This window comes from Battus philenor, unplaced genomic scaffold (assembly GCF_028537555.1).
Source record: "Battus philenor isolate CCGP_79_NKW_IND1 unplaced genomic scaffold, ilBatPhil1.0.hap1 SCAF_2, whole genome shotgun sequence".
Lineage (NCBI taxonomy): Eukaryota > Metazoa > Arthropoda > Insecta > Lepidoptera > Papilionidae > Battus > Battus philenor.
The window spans coordinates 5,997,151-6,019,848 of record NW_027181682.1 but is presented as its reverse complement, the minus strand read 5'-3'; positions in this window follow the sequence as shown (position 1 = coordinate 6,019,848).

The window sequence follows — 22,698 nt, the reverse complement described above, 5'->3', positions numbered from 1 at the left end:
TCCTCTAGGTCGGTTGCAACTCGGGTAATGATTCATGATATTAAATAAAAACATTTTGTTCTATTATATATGAAAGGAAAATGATTAAAATAGGGCTATGAACTCGGTAAATAGAAATACATAATCGAGCATTATTTCAATGAGTACTGTGATATCCAAGAGCGTTAATGCGTTTTTATTATTGATTGATGTAAAAATAGTTTGTTGGGATTATGAAGGATTCTTTCCCCACTGAACTTAGCACAGTGACCCTTCTTGGTACTTTTGTCCCCGAGAGCTCCGTTGGAACTAACAGGAGCCCCTTGATGTATAGCCGCTGAGCAAACATTCGCTTAACGATATCATGCACAATTTACGTCACATAGTTTCAATCAACTTGAAACAGACCTTGAGGATATTATTAATATATTACGATGAATTGAAAGTTATATTTAATTGTCGTACATCACTAAGATTTCATCATCACCGTCGTTGCCTGCTGGACAAAGGTCTCTTTCCTAGATTTCCAATATGACCGTTTGGAAGTGGTCTGCAGCGATTGCCGATCTGTGGAGTCCATTTCAGAAATTTAAGGCTCCAGTAGTCATCTTTTCTGAATGCTATCTGGACTACTCATTGCCACTTCATCTTGCTAATCCCATTGGCTACCTATCGCTATCTAGCTATCGTTTGTGTACGGATCTCCTTATTGTGGATGTGTCCTCGCAGAGAAATTTAGAACGTTGCTCTCTCCATAGGTCGTTGAGCGGCTGAGCTCGCCGATGACGTCCAAAGATGTCTTTGAAATTTCAAACTAAAGAAAGTAATAATGTTGACTCATTTCATAAGCAAGATGTCATTCAGATAGACTTATTGTCCAGGGATAGGTGAATTGCTAAAGATGCAGAGGACATTGAATGAAAGTCTTAAGAAATACCTCGCCAAAAGAGAAATGGCGGGGACTTCTGTAATCACGACTGCTCTGCCATGTTAAAAGATTAAAACGCAGATTTCACGACGAGGCAATATTGATACTGCAAAGTGATTTTATTATTATTAAAATACCCCTTCAATTAATTTATAAAAGTCAGTGCATTCACAAAAAATATTACAACATGTGTTTGTTAAAAATAATTAGGATTATTAAGCTTCAAATCACGAATTGTCCAAATTACACAAGCATAAACATGTCCTTGACTTTACAACTTATTAACATTTTTTTAAAGCAACGCCAGCTACCGGGTGGTATCTGGTAATCGATAATGTATAAAAATGTACAGCATATTCGCTATTTGACGAGGTAAATCATTAGATGAAACATGTGCGAAGGTCGAATAATTAGTCCAGCGGCTCTCAACCCTTTTTACATAACGAAGCGCTAACGTACTCTTTAACAAATCGCTATAACTATTGTATTTAATATAGGCATGGGAATTACTTAATAAAGGTATACATAATTAATATATCAAACGTATTTTTCTTGATTGTGACATAATGACAACGTCTTGTAAAATAAAACGTAAAAAATAAAATCTAGTACTACTCTAATTTAGTTATTTCTTCTTGCAATTCGTATGATACACTCATATAAATATAAACTAGTTTGTGCTCTTCTCTTGTAGATTTCTTTCTTTAGGTTTTAACTTAATAGAAGGAATAAATATTCCTGGAAAAGCATTTGGATCATTTTCCATATAGCCAAGGTCCAATATATTAGTAGTTGAATAATATATTTATATCAAACACCAATTTAGGGTACCTAATATAAAGAGTTTAACAAAAAAATTGTTTTCAACCATATTCGGATTTTAAAAACGTGAATAGTTCTTCTCTCAGCTTCAGAATTCCGACTCCTTTACACTTATATTAATTTTTGTATTTCAACATAATATCATTAAATTTAGGATACTTTCACATAATTCTAAATTAAATTTGTCAAAATTATTAAGTTTAAGAAACTAATGTATGAATAACTTGTAAACATAGTGGTATTATTTCATGGTAAATTTTTTTGACTTTCAAATAGAAAAATATTAAACAGAATTCCAAAACTGAGAGAACTGGTTATATTTTAGAATTTTTATGGCTGATGGATTTCGCTTTAGTGTAAAACTTTTTAGTGTTAGATAAAAATATATATTCACGATCTTTGCGACTTGTTCGACGGATGTTTACGACGACCAATGTCTCGCCTTACCATGGTTGAGAACCGCTGAACAAGCTTATAATTTTTTACTTGTCAATAACCTTTCGGTAATGCTGTACGAAAATAAAATGTCAGTAATTGCATACACCTAAATAAAAACAACTCTATTACTATTACTTAGTGATATTTTTTTAACTATTACAGTTTCAACAATAGAAATCTAATATCAGTGATATCTACTACATATATATATATATATATATATATATATATATATATATATACATACATACATATTGCTTAACATATTAGGGAGCCAGTTTGCATTGACTGATAACATATTTTTATTACAGGTGATAATTTTAAAACAAAATAACGAATTTATTACATTTAAATAATAAATGTATTGTAAGATTGGACGAGGATATTCGTCACTGTCAAGTTTAGTTTTTTTTTTCTAAAATACAAGAGCGGAGAAGGGTGTTACGCTAAGAAGTACACCTTGCCTCTAATAATGAAATGGACTATTTAACTACAAAAATTAGTACAGCTTAATTTAACCTACCTTGTACATGTTATGTTGTTCTTCTCATTAGGCCAGAAGTTCTATTTATTACGGCGCACTTTAGGCCTGAATAAAATACTTCTAAATAGTTTTTGCTGCTGATGTCAATTCCTTCGCCGTACAAACATAAACGGTATCTTACATATGACGTGCCGACAGTAAAGTTTAAAAATCATATTCTTATATTTAAACGTTAATCAAGATATAATAGTGCATTTGAAACGTTGACGGTTTGAGAAAAATCTTGTGATGCGTAATTTAGAGTAATTTAAGAGGAATATTAATATCAAGCACTACGAAATATGTTGAAGCGAAAATTACAACCATTTGATATTATCCGCTTCGTTCGAATGAAATTGAAAGTATAAGGTTTTATAATTCATCATCAACAATGCAACGTCATTGTTCTACGTATATTATAGACCAAAATTCACAAACGTCAATTAATATTAATAGACACCTGAGCCAAAAATCGGTAAGAAAAAACTGCGCGCCCGGCTCCACGACTCTGCCGTTGTTTTATTTATTTATATTATTTGTAGGGTTCCGCGAGAACATTATTTGTTTTTGTGTGCATGGCTCTATTTTGAGTAAGTTTTTGTGATCATTGTACATTCTCTCATCTTTTGTGACTTGCAACGCTTTGGTTACGCTTCTCTTTTATTTTAGAGCTTACTATCGACTTTTATTCGTATTGGGGAGTTGGAACATCGCGTTTTTAAAATAATAATAGATTTCTGTTTAAATATTTACTGTTTTATACGGAATCCTGTGAGTATAATTACGAACAAATTGAACTTTTAAAACATTGTTTCGACGAGACCTCAGCGGACGTCGAACGAACGAATCCTCGAAATAAATTAAAAAGTGCTCGCTCATCATCAATCAAATGGACTCGATTCCATCAATATAATTTACTTTTTATAGTTTTTACCCAAAAGCGCCCTCCGTGACTCGCAAGTTGAGTACGTCGCCGGTTAGCACCAGGTACGAGCTCTATCTATATTCTATGTTTACTAACGTATGGTGTGAAGTAATATAAACTATAATTGGATAATTCGTGAATATGTCAATAAGTATTATTGTCTATTGTATTGTTTTGATACGGTATGTTGCTCTGACTATTTTATTTATACTTGCCTGATATAGATTGTTTTGCCTGATATTATGGTTAGATTTCTTTTAAAAAATCGGTTTTTCAAAGATCGGTTTTTAAAATATGCATGTTAAATTCGCAAAGAAAGAATACGCTAAGGTGGAAAAAAATATAAAATTTTCAATATTTTGGATCCGCGGAAATCCTTTGGGTAGACACAAGATACCATGCCCTCTCGGGGACAAGATTGTATGGGATTCCTATACGTTTAAGTCCTTTAGGCGGGTGGACGGATTTCCTCCGGAACTCACAGGTGCCCCTTAGTACTGTACTTACATACACGTTCCGGGGAGAAACTGAATCTCTCCCGGCATCCCCGCTGTGCCGCCGTAACATGAGACTACTTCGTGTTGCCATCCTCTCCGAGTTGGCATCGAGTGGACGATGCAGACCCCCACCCACAACACGCGTAAACCTGTCGCTCCTTTAGTCTTCTCTTACGACAGGCAGAGGGTACCTTGGCCCAAATTTAATGGGGATAGTACTTTAGAATAATTTTAGCAAATATTCGTCTATTTTGCTATTCTGTTAGTGTACGAATATGGTCCAATGGTAACTGGTGACATGTCGCAACAGTCGGCCGTGGCGCTGTCAGTAATCGGTTTTCTCCAATAAACGACGATTAGACGCGCCGGCGTCAGCACGCCCGGGAACGGCCGTGTACAGTCGCATACACCTTGTTTTTCGTTAAATATTTTTGCGGTTTCGCAGGTTATCTCCAGATTTGGGTATAAGTATTCCAATTGATAAGATACAATCACATCATAATTAGGAGGATTTGCTTACTAACACTTACACACTTTTAAAAATAATCATCTTCTTGTAATTTTTTAACATTTTTCATTAAAAATCACTGTATTTTATAAATATAATTCTATTTAAAAGGAATCTTCTTCGTTTCCGTCTTTTTGATATAAGACAAAAAAATAACGTGAGTTTTTAACGTCCCAATTATTTATCTTTGAGGCTTATCTTGATTTCCTCTGATCTCAATGTAATAATATTAATTCTTATAAATATGAATAATCTGGGAATTCAATAATTGCTTTCCAATCTAAATTAATTAAATATATTTGTATAGTGCAGAGATTAGAAGACAATTAAGAAATTGTCTACGCGAGCGTACGCAGTGTGGTCGTGACCAGACGGGCAGTTTCAATTATTATCTGGAAGTCGTTTCTTGAGCTACAGCGATAGTAATTTTAATCATTTTGTTAAAAGTGGAACTTTTTAAATAAACATCATTTCGTGGAGTGGTGTTATACTGATCAGCTTTATTAGTTTTGTGTAAAGATTTTATAAAAAAAATTATAAATTAATATTAAATACAGAATATGTCTTGTTTATTTAAATATACAATCAATACAGTTAAACCGTCGAGGACGGTAACACCGAAACTAGATAAGTTTTTTATTTATCGTGGTGTGCATAGGTTGTAAAAATTTAGTTATTAAGAGTTTACTCGCATGTGAACATAATAGGTATCTTCGTCTGACTGAAGTGTACGGATAGCAGAGAAGTCGGCCCGAGGTGACGGCGCGGCTCAAAGCTTCGACAGCCGTCCAGCGTGGCTCATAATTAAGAACGGTGACTGTTGAAAAATGGCTGCCGCCCCCGGCCGGCCGTGAATAATCGCCGTAATTACGATTCGGAATAATTTCCAGCCAGTCATAGCGATGCTATCGGTAGGTGTTGACGAGCGCTCGTTACGCGCACGCAGCAATACACGCGTGGCAATCGTCCACTTTTCTGAAAATCCTATTTCCTATATTTAATTTTTTATCATGATCGAGTCTACACACTCGGTGCTACATAAATCATTTTGATTTTAAAATCGAATTTTAAGCTAATCGGGAATTTTTTATCCTCGTAAATGATTATCAATATCGGTAGACGCCCGCAACAAGGTACAGGCCTCCTCCGAAGATCACTACAATGACTGGTATTGCACTGCCCGCATTCAGCGACTTCTTTACTAATCTGTGTAAAGTTAAAGTCATAAAAATAACACCATTACTCTTTCAAGTGCTGTGAAATTTGGAAAATATGTATTTTTATTAATCGAGTTAGCACGTGCCGGATCCGTTTAAAATCGACTATATTTAGTTCTCGAACTTATTAGGATAGGTATGAGAACTACCTATGTAGTTAATGATTTTGGTTATAATTTTAAATAAAAAAGAAATAAACCATTTTGCTTAGTCACTGCCTAAAACAAAACTCAAAGTTTTAATCCTTTCTCTGGTCTAATTAAAATAATCTAAGCGTCCGTGGCGGAGGCGTGTCGGTTGCGCCACTACGTGGGTAGATTTAATTAGTAGTAAATACCTTTTTTTTGCGGTTACATCATCGTAGACTTGCTCCAACGGAGTCTATAATGTTGCTATATTAAGACTATGTCAAATATATAGTTAACGTTGCTATGTTGTAATCGTTTAGCAATGAAGATTTAAAAATTCTATGCCACTTAAAACATTTTTAAACGTAAAATTATTTTTGTAATTGCTAGAGGTGTTTAGTTTAAAATTTTTATATTATAAAGTAAGATATACTCGATGTTTACGTGATACGTAACTCTCTATGTCTTTTGCTATTCAGAGTTTAAAAAACATTTCGTGTAGCAACGTATTATGGAGCATACAAACCTAAGCATAGTTAGGTTCATACTATTTCGCTGCAGTAATAAAATGCGACTGTAATGTCTATCTAGAGGGCGTTTGCTAAAGATATTTATCCTTAATGCAAGTTTAAGACTCCCTTTAAATATTTGTACACGTATCACATAATTGCTGTTTACTAAATGAAAGTAGAATAGAGAACATATATGTAAATATTGATCGGTTTACATATTTCAGACGTTACGCGACAGTCTACGTGGGCAAACATTTGTATGTAGAACGCACCTGAACTAACTTACGTCACGCAGGATAGTCAGGTGAAAAAAACCTAACATTAGAATATGATTTACGCAGTTTTAACTAGACTTTTGTATTGGTACAATTATTCATTTGACATCCACTGCTAGACGTAGACCTCTCATCTAGCTTTCCGAAAAGGCCAGAAACTTTATGAGCTTAAACAAAGCACCATTGAAAATGATTAAAATATTAATTTAAGAAATCTTCCGTGTCAAGCGAGACACGAGCACAATGTTTGAATTTACATCTACCAACTAGTTTACTTTGTTCCCATATTCCCAAGTATACATCCCATATTCCTTTGAAGCCCATCATATCCCTTTGAGGCGTATAACCTTTAAACTTTAATCGGTTAAAAAAACACCTACTTGTTCTCACCGACGAGACTGACCCCTGCTAACTTAAATCATAAATCTACGAATCGAATACCTTAAAAATCTATTTAATTCGATACTTCCCACTTATACAAGACATTAGACTTGCAACAAAGACGATTAACAAGCCGTTTGTGAAGTTCTTTGACTATTATTTCTGATATCAAGTAATACAGGTTACTGTGATCTACGATTGTTAATAGATAGGGTGACTTTTAAACTTGTTAGTTTTGCCTATTCATAAAACTAGTTTCCACCAGCCGTTTTTGCCAAATTTTACGAGTAATAATTTAAAAGTATAAAACAAATTGCTATAACGATGAACACAGAACTACATATTACAAAATTTTGTTTCGTACTTTGGTAAAAAGTTTCGTACTATTTTTATAGTTAAATATAGTTAAGACGAAGGATCGTATCGAGTACTTTTTGTGTTTAAGTGGATAATAATAAATATCAAGTGACTTTAATTCTATTTAAAATTAAGAAATAAGTTGAAAATGTTACCTATTAACCTTAACCGAGTAGTTGTTACAACACGCGCGTTTTATGTAATGGTCTTAGTCAACAAATTTTGTTAAAAAGTAAATAGTATCATACAAAAATCCTATAGTTTGAGAGCGAAAGTGTAATTTGCATATAACAATGCAACACCTGTTAGGTCGGCGGTAGGCGTGTGGGCGCGCTGTCCTCTCACAATGGGTCTGTTCATTCAAAATAACAGTTGCAGCACAGTGTAAATGAACCTTTTTTATCATCATAAGCCGTCAAGGTCACCTCTTTTACGTGCTATCATATCGCTGGCGTTTTCATATTAGCTTATGACTCTTACATTTGTTCTTGATTGCGTTATTTCTTAAAGAACAAATATATTAAATGTCTGTTCCTTGTACAATGTTATTGTATCATAAAATTTTACGCATTTTGATAAATAATAAAAAGAGACCTGTTTAAATACGAAAATAATTATAATTTAGCTTCTTAATCAGTAAAACCAGCAACATCGTTCGTTCTTTGCTAGAGAAAACTTCTATAATATCTAACAAAAACAGAGTTTATATAATTTTTTTTTTCAAATTTAGTCCTTCAGTAAATATTTATAAACAAATAAAAGCGAAAGAGCGTTTCTAGAGGAGTAGTGACCTACTCCTACTATGGTGGTGAAAGAAATCTTGTACCTTACAAATTTGTAATGATAATCTTAAACAATGTCTAACTAGGGGAATTTTATAAAGAATAAAGAGCTACAATAACAATAAAAATCTTTCTTATAGACTATTTTGTAATAGAAACTTAATGTGTAAAGATACTGGGTGGTAGAAATCGGGGCTATTGTTATCAAAGGATCTACAACCTGAACAAGCGATTAGCAAGTTAAACAACCCGCTACAAGTATTAAAGTGGTCGCTATCTTTACATCTATATCAAATAAATTAAAGGCAGGTCCACGTGTTGCGATACTGATCTATACAGTACCTCGGTATGGTCATTCTGTAACCGAATTTACGAGCCAAAACATTTCTACGCCGTCATAATACAAGAATTTGCATACGCACAGGCCATTGAAGCAACAATGCGAAGAGCTTGACAAGTGATCAATTGTGCGATATTCGCAAGTGAATAACTCGTAATATAGAAGGGGATAGACTGGCTCAGAACCCATTGGTATCTAGGTTATTAAATTACAATAAGCTCAGTCGTGGAAATAGACGGATTTTTGCAAATATGGTCGTTAGACGAAGCGGTCAAATGTATTATTTAAAATCATCTAAGCATATTTAAACTTATTAATATAACCCAAGTAGATGGTAGCTCAGATAAAATGTATTTAAATAATGAAAAAATTGTTACGAGGTAGCTATTTTTTGTCGAGTGTTTGTTCTCCGCACGAGATGGATACAAGACCTATTATTTTTTTTTGACATAAACAAATTCACTTGTTCATAGATGACCATCGTAACGTGTTGTAGAACCGAAGAAATTTGTTTCATGTTTTGGTAATTTTACTCTTATTATGATATACAATATAAATTCACTGAGTTTAACATAGAACTAAAGGCTTTTAGCATAGACCACTTTAAGATAAACAAGCTTGAGGTTTCTGTATCTTATATTCCGTTTGATTTGGAAGTCGTCAAATTTCTAGACCGCTTAGGAAAATGCAGATTTGCTCTTTCACGAGACAAGGCATTCCGTCTTTAGTATGTTCAAAATCTAAGCTCCGGAAGGTTAATGTTATTAGAGCAGAAAAGAAGGAGAAAATAAATAATATCACAAGGGTTTGATCGATTTATAGAACATAGTTCCATCTTAAAATAAAAAATTTAAACAAACTAGTTGTCCCCTGCCCGCTTCTTGAACTTAATAAACGCCCCCTCTACCTAGTACCCCCCCCCCCCTCTTTGCTAGTATGTCCGTTCTTAGCTAACCTATACTAGGTAAAAAATATAGAACATTTCAAGTCAATAAGCCTTATTACTCCAGAGATATCGTGTCTAGTATGTGAAAATCTAATATATATTACAAATAAATGAGAGTTTGCGAAAAAAATGTTAAAAACTAATTCAAAAATAGATTTTTTAACAATTATAACACTGTTTATTTTTATTTTATTTACACTTCCGCGAGAGTTACGTGAATCGGTGTTTAATTTGCTACCGGTGATGTGATTTCACACTCCATTGATTGCGAGATGCGGAATATTAAGGCTTTCATTAATATAACTGTACAAGTTTGCAACTGTGTGAAGTAATGCAACGGTTTTTCAGAGCGTTACGTTAGTGTAATAGGTTTTATAACGACAAACTTTACTTGGAAGTCAGAAGAGTGTCAAAGCAATGACTCGTTTCCTCTGATATGAAAATAGCTTCAACTATGTTAATAGATATGTAGTAAAAAAATTGAATGCATTTAAAAATTCAATTGATACAGATAGCTTTTTTAAAGTATATAAATAAGAAATAGTATGACTTAATATTATTCGCCATTGTTTATTGCAAAACTCTGCAACGACTCGACTGATTAACCTAATTTTTTTTGAATTTTTTGATGCTCGAATAAGGTACTAATATGGAGCAAAAACCAAAAGTTCGAAAGAAAATATTAAAAAAAATATTTTGCTCCACAACTTTAGTTAAGAAAATATGAATATAACAAGGAAAACAACTGAACTACGTAAAAGCCAAATTTTCAAATACGTGAAATAGAATCCAAATAAAATATGACATTATCTGTAAAAAATTGAGTTAATCGAAATTACAAAGGGCGGGTTAGGATGTACTCAAAAAAAATATCATGCACCATAAAGAATTACGTTGAAAATATTATCATATATTTTTAAGTTTTAGTACCAACAAAGAATAATAATATTTTAAGTAAATCTTGTTTATTATTAGAAAATCAAAATATACCAACAAATAAAGCGACACCCATTTAAATTTTTTTCACTCTGGATTATTTTTTTTTGCACTGCAACAGGCTAATTAACACAATGTATTCTCTTAAGTCTGTCGGGACAGCTATTAGATAAACAAATTTCTTAACATTTTTAGGTCTATAATTAATACGTTTTAAAGATTATTTTCTAAACTAATCTTAGATTCTTAGACCCAATAAAGTTAGTAAGAAAATTCGATCATAAATCGTTTATAACATCTGTATTCAAACGGTTCCGGTTTGGTATAATAATAATTGTAGCAAAGCAGAAAGGACGTCCTGTATCGAATCTTTATATGATTGAAAACAACTTTTAAAAAACGTTATCAGTTTTAAATTTACACAAACATATACTTAATTGCATAGTCTTTAAAGAAGTTATGATCGAATAGCGTCAGCAAAAATATTTTATAAACGTGCCAATCTATCGAGCATCCCTTACACGCGTGACGGGTCAAAATCGCGATTTTATTTATAACATGTCGTATTATACCAGCTGGAGTTTGTCAAGACGAAAAAACTAAGAAAATGAATCCATGGGACCCCTTCGGTTCTCTTCCCTATGGGCGGACCACCCTTTAAACGGGTTTCGCCGTCATAAATCCCACGTTCGTTTTCAAAAGACGTTTTAAAATGCGTATAAAATTTATTCAGGGCAGAAATAATTTAGCGTGCGTTGGAATTTATTTATTATTTAGGCTGTCGCGAAATTTGTGCACGTGTTTACTGGTCGTGGTATATCATGATTATTTAAAGTTATGATTACTCATTTACGTTTTAAATTATCGCATTAAAACGAAATATTTATTTTACTAATACATTATATTTATTTTATAACTTTATGAAATACTATATATAATATTAGTTTGTTTAAATTTAAATATTTTCAATGCTCCGTGAAATACATCATAATCATACATATACTATAAATATTCTCCTTACTTACTTACATACTTCTCCTCTACATATACAGTAGCTTTACTGCATCAAATAATAATTATTTGTGAGGTATATTCTTGTGTATGATGCTTGGCAATAATATACCTTGGGATTTATTCCTAAATATCATTACCAGTAAAATTATATCCATAAAAAATATCATCATATCACATATCTACTAAGTGTAGAAGCTTCCCCAACAAGATTAAATGTAATTTCTTAAAACCAGTAAAAGATAGCGTTTGCTATTTTCTCATCTATTATTAGCCAGGTTTTCATTATCGCAAAAGAATACAAGCACTGTTTAAAAATAAGTTCTTTAGTTACATAATGACGTTGATCAATAGAAAAGCGACACAGATGCTTAATAATAAATTAAACGACGATACGGAACCGTAACAGACACGCCTACTCACCCAGTGACCCACAGAACTAATATTACACTCCAAACGACGTCTTAATTAACCAACAATGACTTTATAAAAGCTTTCAGTATCACCATCTTATGATAATCGGAGAGCAATCATAATAGAGCGATACAATGAGTCGCGCAGTGTGGCCAAACATTGTATTGATCTTGAACAATTTACACCGATAGATATAATACAATACTATGGTTTTTACAATGGCGTATTTGAAAAGAGCTGTTCTGTGTATAGACGTGCACGTAAGCGCTTCAATATTGATGTGAATGACCGCATAAAGATTGTATTTTAAACTCATTCATCATTTTTCACTTGCGATTTCATTTTTATACAAAATTATATAGCCAATTTTTTTTTACATTAGACTATTTTAGTTTATCCATAGCAAAATAGTTATAATTTATAGTCATTATCTTTAAAATAATACTCATAAATTGGAATTGAAAGAATATCATAACATAAAGAATCAATAGACTGCCTTGTCGTTAAATTTATATATTATTTTATTTTGTTCGATAGGAATTTGTTTAGTCTCGCACAGGCCGATTCTCGAGCGACAGTTAGTTTATTCTGAAAAACTATATATAACGAAATATTACTTTCGCGGTGGGTGTCTTTAGTAATGAGAATAATCGCACCATCTATATCAACTGTCAAACGTTGGAGAATTGTTACTTTTTGAGAGAGTAAGCTAGTGAAAATGATGGACTATGTAAACTTATGTTTGCAATGTAATGCAAATGTATTATCCGCAAGAGATTTTTATTACAAAACTTTGTGTATCAGCAAACTTATCTATCGAGACTCGCGCTCGTCTTGTCGGTTTTGTCGGCTGCAACCAAAGAATAAAATTAAAAAAGGCTCTGTTATAGCGTTATTTTCTTGATAATCTTTACGAAGATGAATCATTAATAAAATTACGACTATACATATATAGAAATGAAATTATTGATGAACATTTTAAATAAAAATAAAATGCAGAAACTGATGTGTAAATATTATATCAAAATGATGTAACGAGTGTGTAAAAGGTTTGTGTGTGTGAGTATACATACAAGAAAAGAAGTTCATTGACCGTCATTATTAAATGATGACACATTTGAATGTTATCAGGTGCAATAAAATTTTGCATATCTATCAGGTTTACTGTATTTATGTGCAAATGTAATGGTATTGACAAATATGATCAAAATATGATGGGACGCGTGCACGAAAGAATTAACATAAATTTATACAATGTCTGCGTCGAATTCTTCGTTGGTGCGGGTTTTTGGAATTAGTCGATGAATAAGTTATTCGTAAGGGTAAGATGTCTACATATATTAAATAAAAACTGACAAAAGATCCGCATCTATAGAATGTTAAAGTGTTTAAAACCCTCCGTTATCAATGAAAACAAATTATTCAATGAATTTCATCAAGTTATTCGAACTTTAAACAAAACTTATTGAAATGAGAGTGCATTTGTTTATTAATAATTAATATGTAATTGTAATATTGCAGTTCTAACAAAAGACATCAACGAGACGTTTAAATGTTATTTTTCAAATAACTAAGTGATGAAATAGATCTGCGTTAAAAAGTCTTAAATTATATAATTAAATATACTACATTTTGTCATGAAAGGTTACAATTCCAGTATACCTGTTCCAACAGCCTGCCAATGTTATAATGTTCTATTTTGATTTTATTCATGTCAGCCGATAGACACCCACTGCAAGGCATAGGCCTCCAATAGAGCCTTTTTTGAGAGCCAGATTGCCACAATGACCCTTCTAATGCTGCTTGCATCCAGCAACTCGTGGTCAACACTTGAGACCTTTTGGCCCCAATGGCCAAAATTAACTAACTACTTATTAACTTACTCGTATTAAAGAATTAACTATTATATTTTTTCCGTTATAGAAACAGTAAGTTTAAATTTTTCTTTGGACAAACAAACTTGATTTTCAAAGTCACTGTTTAGGGTCTACAGCTTTGATGCCCTAAACTTTAGCGACTCTCAGTCTGACAACGTGATTTTGAATCGTCTTGACAGCACAATGAGGCTCAGGGGTAGCGTAAATAACATATACATAGGAATGGACGATTCGTAATAGCATAGGAAATGCAGCGTATTCAGATCGGAGTTACTGGGTTTGATGGGAAGGAATCCCACATAAATATGTTCTCTGCTAAGAGGACAAATCTCGTACATCCAGAAGATTGACTCTTTTAAACAATAAACGCTACGTAAACCATTACATATTATACCAATGAGGCATACCAATGCCTCATTGGTATAATAATTAACTACTCTAGTTACAGCGCAAAATTATATTCGGGATATCGGTGTAATTAAAATTTAAATTAATTTATTTCTTAAAATAAGTAAATAATGCATTTAGTAATTTTTCTGTTTTGCACAAATATCAAATGTACAAAGCTATCAAGCGGTTGGCAAACCGCTGAAAGAGTTTAGCATAGAATTGTTTACTCTAAGTTCGAGGGCTCCCTCGGAAACCTTTGCCCAGAATAATATTTTCTTTTTACTGCGATTATGAATTAATTCATCGAATTGGGATGCCATCAAGTTTAGTTTTAGACTAGGGTGCTTGAGACTAGACCTCGTTACAATAAAAGTAGCAGAGAGGCCTGAATTACCGGTCGATCGGTACATTATGATCACGCAAGTGGCAAAGACCTGGTCGATATTCTTTAACAGTAATACAGACATTTATCATGTTAGCTCGTCTAACATTCCGACCCAATGCGCGACTTTGGCGTCTCTCAAAGATTATCACGATAACCGGTCTTGGTAATAGAAGTTGAAGTTTATTAATTACATTTAAACGCACTTAGTAGCGTAAATGCTCGCGTGTCTATACTGTGTGTGGTTTTGTAAGTAATAGGTAATTCATAGACGCAGACGAGATCGCGCGGTCGCCGCGCATGTCCGGCGGCTGGGTGTAACACAACACCGGCCCGGGAGTAACGGCCAGAATGGACCACCGACGTTGTATATTTTATTAAATTATGACATTTATTTTAACTATTTTTTTATTTATTCAGTCAATAATATTTTGGATTTGTTTTTATAATAGTATAAATAAAACTAAGAAACATCCAAAATATTTTTGAATATTTTCAGTTGCTTTTTACTTGGTGACAATAATATCTTCACAAAGTTAAATGAGGCAGAGCGTTGGAGGCCGTCAACATGATCTGTATAGTTAAATTACGTCCATCACTAAATTTTTGCTTGATAATTTTTAACTCTCTTGATTTCAAGAAATTACGAATTGTTTAGACGATTAGATCTAAAATATATTAAGAGATATTTAAAAACAACCGAAGAAAGTTTCGATATCACGAGGCAAAACTTTTTAAGTAAAAAACATACCAAGTATTAATTATTTGCCCAGTTTCATGGTTTCCCCGTAATTCTTTACCAACAATAACATATTACGGTATTTATACCGTTTTTTCATATATACCGAACATAAGACGCACCCTAAATAAAAAAAAAAACATGAAGCGAGTATTTTCGTTATACAATGTACAATCAATAAAAAAAAATTATATTAAAGAAATTCAAATAAATTTTATTTTTTAAAAATTTTCATCGTCAGATGTACTATCAAGTTTAATTCCGTGGTTAACCCCAAAGTTAAATATACATAAAAAACGTGGAAATGAGCGTCTTGTATTAGATGTATGCCACGATGAAAGGTTTTATAATTGGTTGCTCTGATTTCAATCACCCATAGGATGACCTTTAAGGTCATCTGAAGATACTAGATGCAGGCCACAACTAACCGGTCTTATTGGAAATCTGAAGGTGAGGTCTATGTAAAACAAATGATGTCTTATAAATGAAATGATGATGGTGATGTTATCATGATGATGTAAAATATTTGAATTGATAATATATTTTGTTAATTAAATATATTTTACAGGCAGTGGTGAAACATGGCTTTATCTGTGCGGTTGCGCTCCGCGGCGCGTGCAACCGCGTGGGCGCAGGAAGGCGCGTCTCGCCTCGCGCAGGATGCGGCCGCTCGCGCCCGTGAGTTACCGCTGCAAGATCCTCTTACCCACGCGTAAATGACCTTTTACCACTCTTCACTTCTACCATTTCATCGTAGATATGCGAATAATGAGAACTTTTGAGATGACTTAAATTGTTAGCGGATTATATTGTGGTTAATTATAGTACAGCACCCATCATCGAGAGTTGGACTGAATTATTTGAAGTCAATTATCATCACGACCTGGTAACGGGCAGGCTAGGTAGAGTGTAAAACATATAGCCGTAGAACTTTAAGGTTCTGGAGTAGAAAGTATGGACCGAAAAGCTCGGAGTATGACGTAAACCCACAGACAGGAAAAACAAATGACTTTGTTAAAGTGGTTTGAAGACGTTGTACCGGTTCTATTGGAAAGGGGGAGACCTATGTGTAGAAGTGTTGGTCGTACAAATTAAATTATAAATCATCCTTTTAGAAAAAACAGGTTAGGTCACAAGGATATGCAAAGATTCAGTGGTGACTCCGAAAGTCTATACCTGATAAGTTCATACAAAAACTACCCTGGACGATAAGTCTCTCCGTAGGTTCGTTTTTTCTTTAGCATGACGTGGCCAAAGGATTGCAATTTGAGAATGAGCGTTTGCAATTGTTTTGTTTAATATTGGGTTTTTAGTGAATGATGATATTGATGCTGTGTCAGCATATTCTATAGCCACATTTCTGTACTCTAAAACAACTTTGGAAACAATGAGGATTATTATGCTATGTTACAATCAACAGCAATAGTTGCGGCTCCTTATTTACGCATTGATATGTGAATGTGGAAGAAGTTGTGTAATATATTCCATGCGTATTTAATTTACGTGGTAATTAGAGTTATGTTGCGTTGATGTTCAGCCTTCCGTCATGGCTGGCGGAAGCGTCAAGCGGTCGCGACGACGGGCTAATGGGGATGCATCCGACGTGCGCTGCCGTCTCCGTGCGTCACGCTGCCGTACTTGCGAAATTGACTAAGATTTGCACTTACTGTTTCACTTATGTTATGATATGTTCACTAAGATAATGTCAAGATATATACTTCTTTATACTACACAAGAGAAGAAGTTTATTATAACACAAAAGAAAAAGTTAAATACAAACGAAATACGACGTATATTATAGCTTCGTGTTAATGGATCGTATAATTTGTAGGTAATGGTATAACATAATTATAACATATTACATGCTTTGTTTTATAAGGATAAGACCACAAAGAATATTTCTTCAAATATATTAAATAAATTGTTTAGTAAATGTACATACTATTTAAAAAGTTAAATGTGTATTAAAATTTGACTTTGACTACAGACTTTCATTTATCAAATCAATCATCAATGTCAATGCTTACCGCAAAAAGCACTTTGCTCATGTTTTTACTAGCAACTGATTGAAATAGAGATGTTTGTAAGTTACCAAATAGCGCTAACATCATCCAACTCTAAGGTTTAACGCAATCTTCCTTTTCCATGTATTATAATGTCGAAATGTTAACACCCACTTTTATTTAAAAAAAAAATCTCAGTTCTGTTAGGATCCTAAAATTCAAACAATAAATATTGAATTGCAATACTCACTTGTTTAACTTGAATTTAAAATATTTACTCACATTAAGAATTAATAGCGTGTTAATTTCACCTACCGATTAATCCGAAAACCACTGAAAAATATCGGTATTTCTTATGTATTTCTGTAAACCATATGTTACACCCCGCTGTGTCAATACTTTAGAATTAAAGGTTTTCATTTAGTATTCTTTCGCCAAAATTGCTGATTAACACCAATTGATTGGACTGTCTTTTATTTTACGCCTTTTGTTGCATTTAATAGTACGGCTGATGACCGGAAGAAATCAGCTACTTATTTATAGTCTACAAAGATTGAATTTTCATATAATACTTATAAATTTCTTACACCTTCCTTCTTACCTTTGCCTGTATTCTATTTTCAATGGAATTAAATAAAATTTGTTATACCTTTTTCGTTTCACGTTTTAGACTTAGAAATAACATCTGTTAGGATTATAATAACAGGACGTAACAAATATGTTTTCAAAAATAAAATCACTGCTTTTATAAATATTGGTGATGCAACAATTTACAATAATATCCATTATCTGTCTAATTTATTAATAAAGAATTTAGTAAGAAAGTCGTCCTCATTATTTTAGCCCATAGACGCCCACTGCAAGGCATAAGTTTCTTTCAAAGATGTCTGTGCGAGGATATAACATAATCGCCACGTTTGGCAGGCGTGTTAGCTTTCACGGTGTGGTGTACGTAGAGGACGTTACTGATAATATTTTGTAAACTTGTTGGTAAGCAAAGACGATCCTATATAATTAATGCACAAACTGTAAACTGAATAAGATTGTATCTTGGGAATCTAACCGGCGACCTACGGTCGCAAGTCTCAGTCCTTTACCGTTGGGCTGCCCACTACTCACAGCTGGAATGTAAATGTGTATATAATTAAATGAACTTATATTTATTATGATAAGTTTCTCCAATTTAAATTGTAATTAGTTTGGTTCTTTTTATTATTTTGTATTTGCATGTAATATTGTTTATTTCGGATGCAAGCCGCTTCCAATCGGAAATTTACAGTTGATGCCTTTGTTCAGCCGTAGACTACAGATGAAATGATGTTGGTGTATATAATTATCAGTAATTTCGATAGCAATTCAAATAAAATAACATAAATCATTATGGAAACAACGTACGTAACGATACGAACGTAAGTAGCTAGAGGACCCTCTCTAACTTATATTTATTATTGTGTTTATGCTGACCCAAAGCATACTAATAGGGATAGTATACCTTCCGGAGTAGGGACCTATTTACTGTAGGTGTTGCCACTACCGTTTCCGACGTCAGTACTTTTTAAAGTGAATGCCCCATCCATGAACGTACTACTTGACTGGATAAGCTCGCTGCGATCGGTGTCTCTACCTGGGGATGAAGCCTAAAGTACACCCGGTAGTTATCTAGCATTTATACGTAAGTATAACGAAAACTATGTAGGTACAATGACAAATGGAATACTGTAGTTATGTTTATAGATAATGTGGGACGTAGCGGTCGGCTGGTCCGCGCGGATGCTGCGCAGGCGCGTCGCCGGAAACGGAAGTCACGGGCGCGTTCGCGCGCTCATCTGTGGAAAAATGGCGGTCGCTCGGAATTACTAGGTTGGTCATCGAGCGATGCCGTTACTGCAATTTGATATAGGTACATCAACACGATTTAATTATTTAAACATAAGTTTCAACGGTTTTACACAGATTGATAGATATAGGTACTAAAATTTTAAAGTGCCGAATTTAGTTCATTCGCTGTCAATTTACGTATTTATTTAATTTATTTATTAGTCAATTCACTCATTACCATAGTTGATATTATAATGTATACGTAAAACAGTGTTAAATTTCAATTAAAAAAAGCAACTGATGAACTTCTAGCAAGCTCTTTTTTATCTCTTTTTTGTCCGCGTTTGATCACCAACTCGCCTGGAAAAGACGATTTAGCTACTTCTTCTCAGCAGATCAGCATTCCAAACCGGTCTTAACTTACTACTGATGATATTAAAATAATCGACAATCTTAAAATGCGTGTAAATGTCTGCATGAAAAAAAAAATTAAATTTAAATTTTCGGAACAGCTATATTAGCTTACAGCTATTAAATATAATGAGGGAATATGCGATAATAAGGTAATTAAAAAGTTTTCATAAATATAATTAAAAAATAATACATAGTAATGCTTTCGGTACTATAAATATAAATTTCTGTTACCTTTTCTTTTTTTTAAATTTCTTCAGTACTGGCTTGGAGACAAGAAAGGAATTGGAAAGAAGGGATTATGAACGATAAAAGTAAAATAAATGAAATTTAGACTTAAAAGAGTATTTATTTTGTCTATGAAACACCTGTCTCTAACAATAATGAAAAACGTAAATATAATATAGAAAGGAAAAGTATTTCCAAACTTCGTATTATTACATATTGAAATTGTTAACTATTTGTCCTCGCAGATTTTGTACTACTAGAAGTTATTATTATATCTATAACGTAAGAATTATATCTATAAGTGTGTGAGGTACTTACCTTTATTATTTATATTTAAGCGAAACTAGTTTTCAGTGTAGCACTGTCTTTGAAAAAGGTTTTTACCGGTGTGTTATCTAAATACGAGAATAATTGAAACCAAAACGGCTGGGCATTTTAATGTCAAATTATTCTTTCTTACATTTTTTCTATTGGACTTTAACTTTTGTCTGCTTTTAATTTCTTGCATTTTCATTTTTTTATTCCAAGTAAAATAACAGAAGAAAGTAAACAATCTAGAAATGTTTTTATTCATTTATTAAGTGGTACAAACAAGCACGAGTCTTTCCGGCTTAACTCCTATAACCCTTCAGGCAACACACAATGCTAGAGAAACAGTTTGACTCTCGTTTTGGAATTCTAGATTAAATTCGCTGCACTTTGATTAAAACTTTGGTTCTGTAAATCAATTATCGCTTTAATAAATTTATTACAGGTTACATGTCTTCTTGTACTAAAGATCGCCTAGTTGAAAATTTGTAGACTAAAGCATCACTACTTATCATCATGCTTTAGTCTACAAATTTTCAACTAGGCGATCTTTAGTACAAGAAGACTTGAAGCCCAATGTATATATATATATACTATTTACATTTAGATACTGACTACAAGTTAATTTTTCTTACCGTCACTGCTGACCAAGTGTTATTCGCCGCTGAGGAGGCAGGGCAAAGACGGCGCTTAGCCTAAATTCTCTTTTAAGCTAGCGAAACTCGAAGGCTCTTCGAGGAGCCTCGGCACGGGCCGCGACAAATTACTGTTTCACTGGTTTGGGGTGCCGCCGTGCTTTTTTTAAGATCGCGAGTGAGGATCTTGATTGGGGCTGTAACACATTGATAATATCAGTTCAGAAATCCAAAACAAGGGAGCTCGAAAGAGCCGAAATTTCTTTATTGTACTAATGGTTTATTTCAACAGAAACTCAAAAAATAAAGTGGCCTCAATAGTTCGGATTGAATATTACTGTACAGGATTAGGAGGTCACGTTAATCATTCCGATTCAAGTATATCAGAGAGTGTTGCCCTTCGACTTGATGGCTTATTGGTTTAGAGCTGCAGTTACTACCTTTTTGCTTTTATCTTCGGTTGGAGAAAACCTGGCTGCTATATGGCGGTATTTCGTGTAAAATGCTATTCATCACCGCCGGCCAGGATGGCGCGGCTTGTCGGGTTGCATTTTGTGCGGTTTTTGTTTTACGTTATGATCATCTCAGGGCGGTACACTGTTTAAATGTCCTTGGTGTGATTGTTTCAGTAGGTGTGTTTATATTCTCTGGATATTTGCAATTCAAATATTAAGAACTAGTTACGTTATTTATTGGATGAGAGCAGCAATTGTCGATCGTGTCACAAAGAAGACTTTCGTTCCGTGAGGTGATGGAGAGCGGGCGGCGTGACGGCGGGGCGTGACCCCGCGCCGTGACCCGCGGCTTCGCCGTGAAATGCGGCAAATTGCCGTGCGCCCGCGACGTCTCGTTGTCGCGTCGCGGCCGCGCTCTATGCTCTCTCCTATGTTTAACACTGACGACTAATCGTAACCACGTCGTGAGTCGTAAACACGGCGTGTTTGTATAAGGGTCGGGATGTTATACGTTACATCACATGCAATTTGCAATGCAATTTGAAATGCACGTAAAATAAACTTTACCTGTTATAATAAATGTTTCATAATAATTACTTCTATGAAGACAAAATTAATCTAGAAAAATACATAGAATAATTTTTGAATGGGTCAACTGAGGTAACTGCTAAAAGTGTTTATTATATTTTATGAATACCTACATATAAATGTTTTTTTAATGTCGCAGACTTTTAAATTAAAATAATTAATTATTACACTAAAAATAACTTATGAAATTAAGATAAAAGAAAATAAGAAATATGTAGAATATTTTATAAAATGTATACTTTCTTATCTCTTTAAATCTAATTAAAATTAACACACATTTTAAATTATACTTCGCTGATTGATGATTGATTTTGAATTTATACACTTATAATAGGTATAATATATACTTTCTTTATCGTGTATAAAGTAAATGAAATTTTACTTATTAATACAGAAGCAAAAAAATGCCTTTGCTTATATAATTAACAGTTCAAACCTCTTCGGTTTTACAATAAAACTGGTTGAATACAACAGAGCCTGCAAGTATATGAAATAATTCAGTAACTAATTTTTTTAATATAGTTCATGACATTTCAATTCCAATTATTTTCGCTTACAAAGAAATTAATGTTGTACATTTAATAAAAATGCCGTGAAAATTAATGCAAAAGTCTTTACGTTGTAGTCGACTGTAAAAGACGTCAAATTGCTATGCCGATGTGCGACAGACTCGTACGAACTCACACGCTCCTAATCGTCGAGTAAATTAGACAAACCAATGTAGCACTTACTTTACTTATAATTACATTAAGGACAGAATAACACAGATTTGAAATGGTTGGTAAATTTAGGTACATCGAGTCGGAGGTACAGCAAACGTTTTTTTTTGTTTATTAATTATTAATACGTTTATAGTTTATTATTAATATTACAAAAGAATTCGAGATGTGGTGTTGGCACTGAATGTTAAATATGGAAAACGCACCACACTGATTTGTCTATCC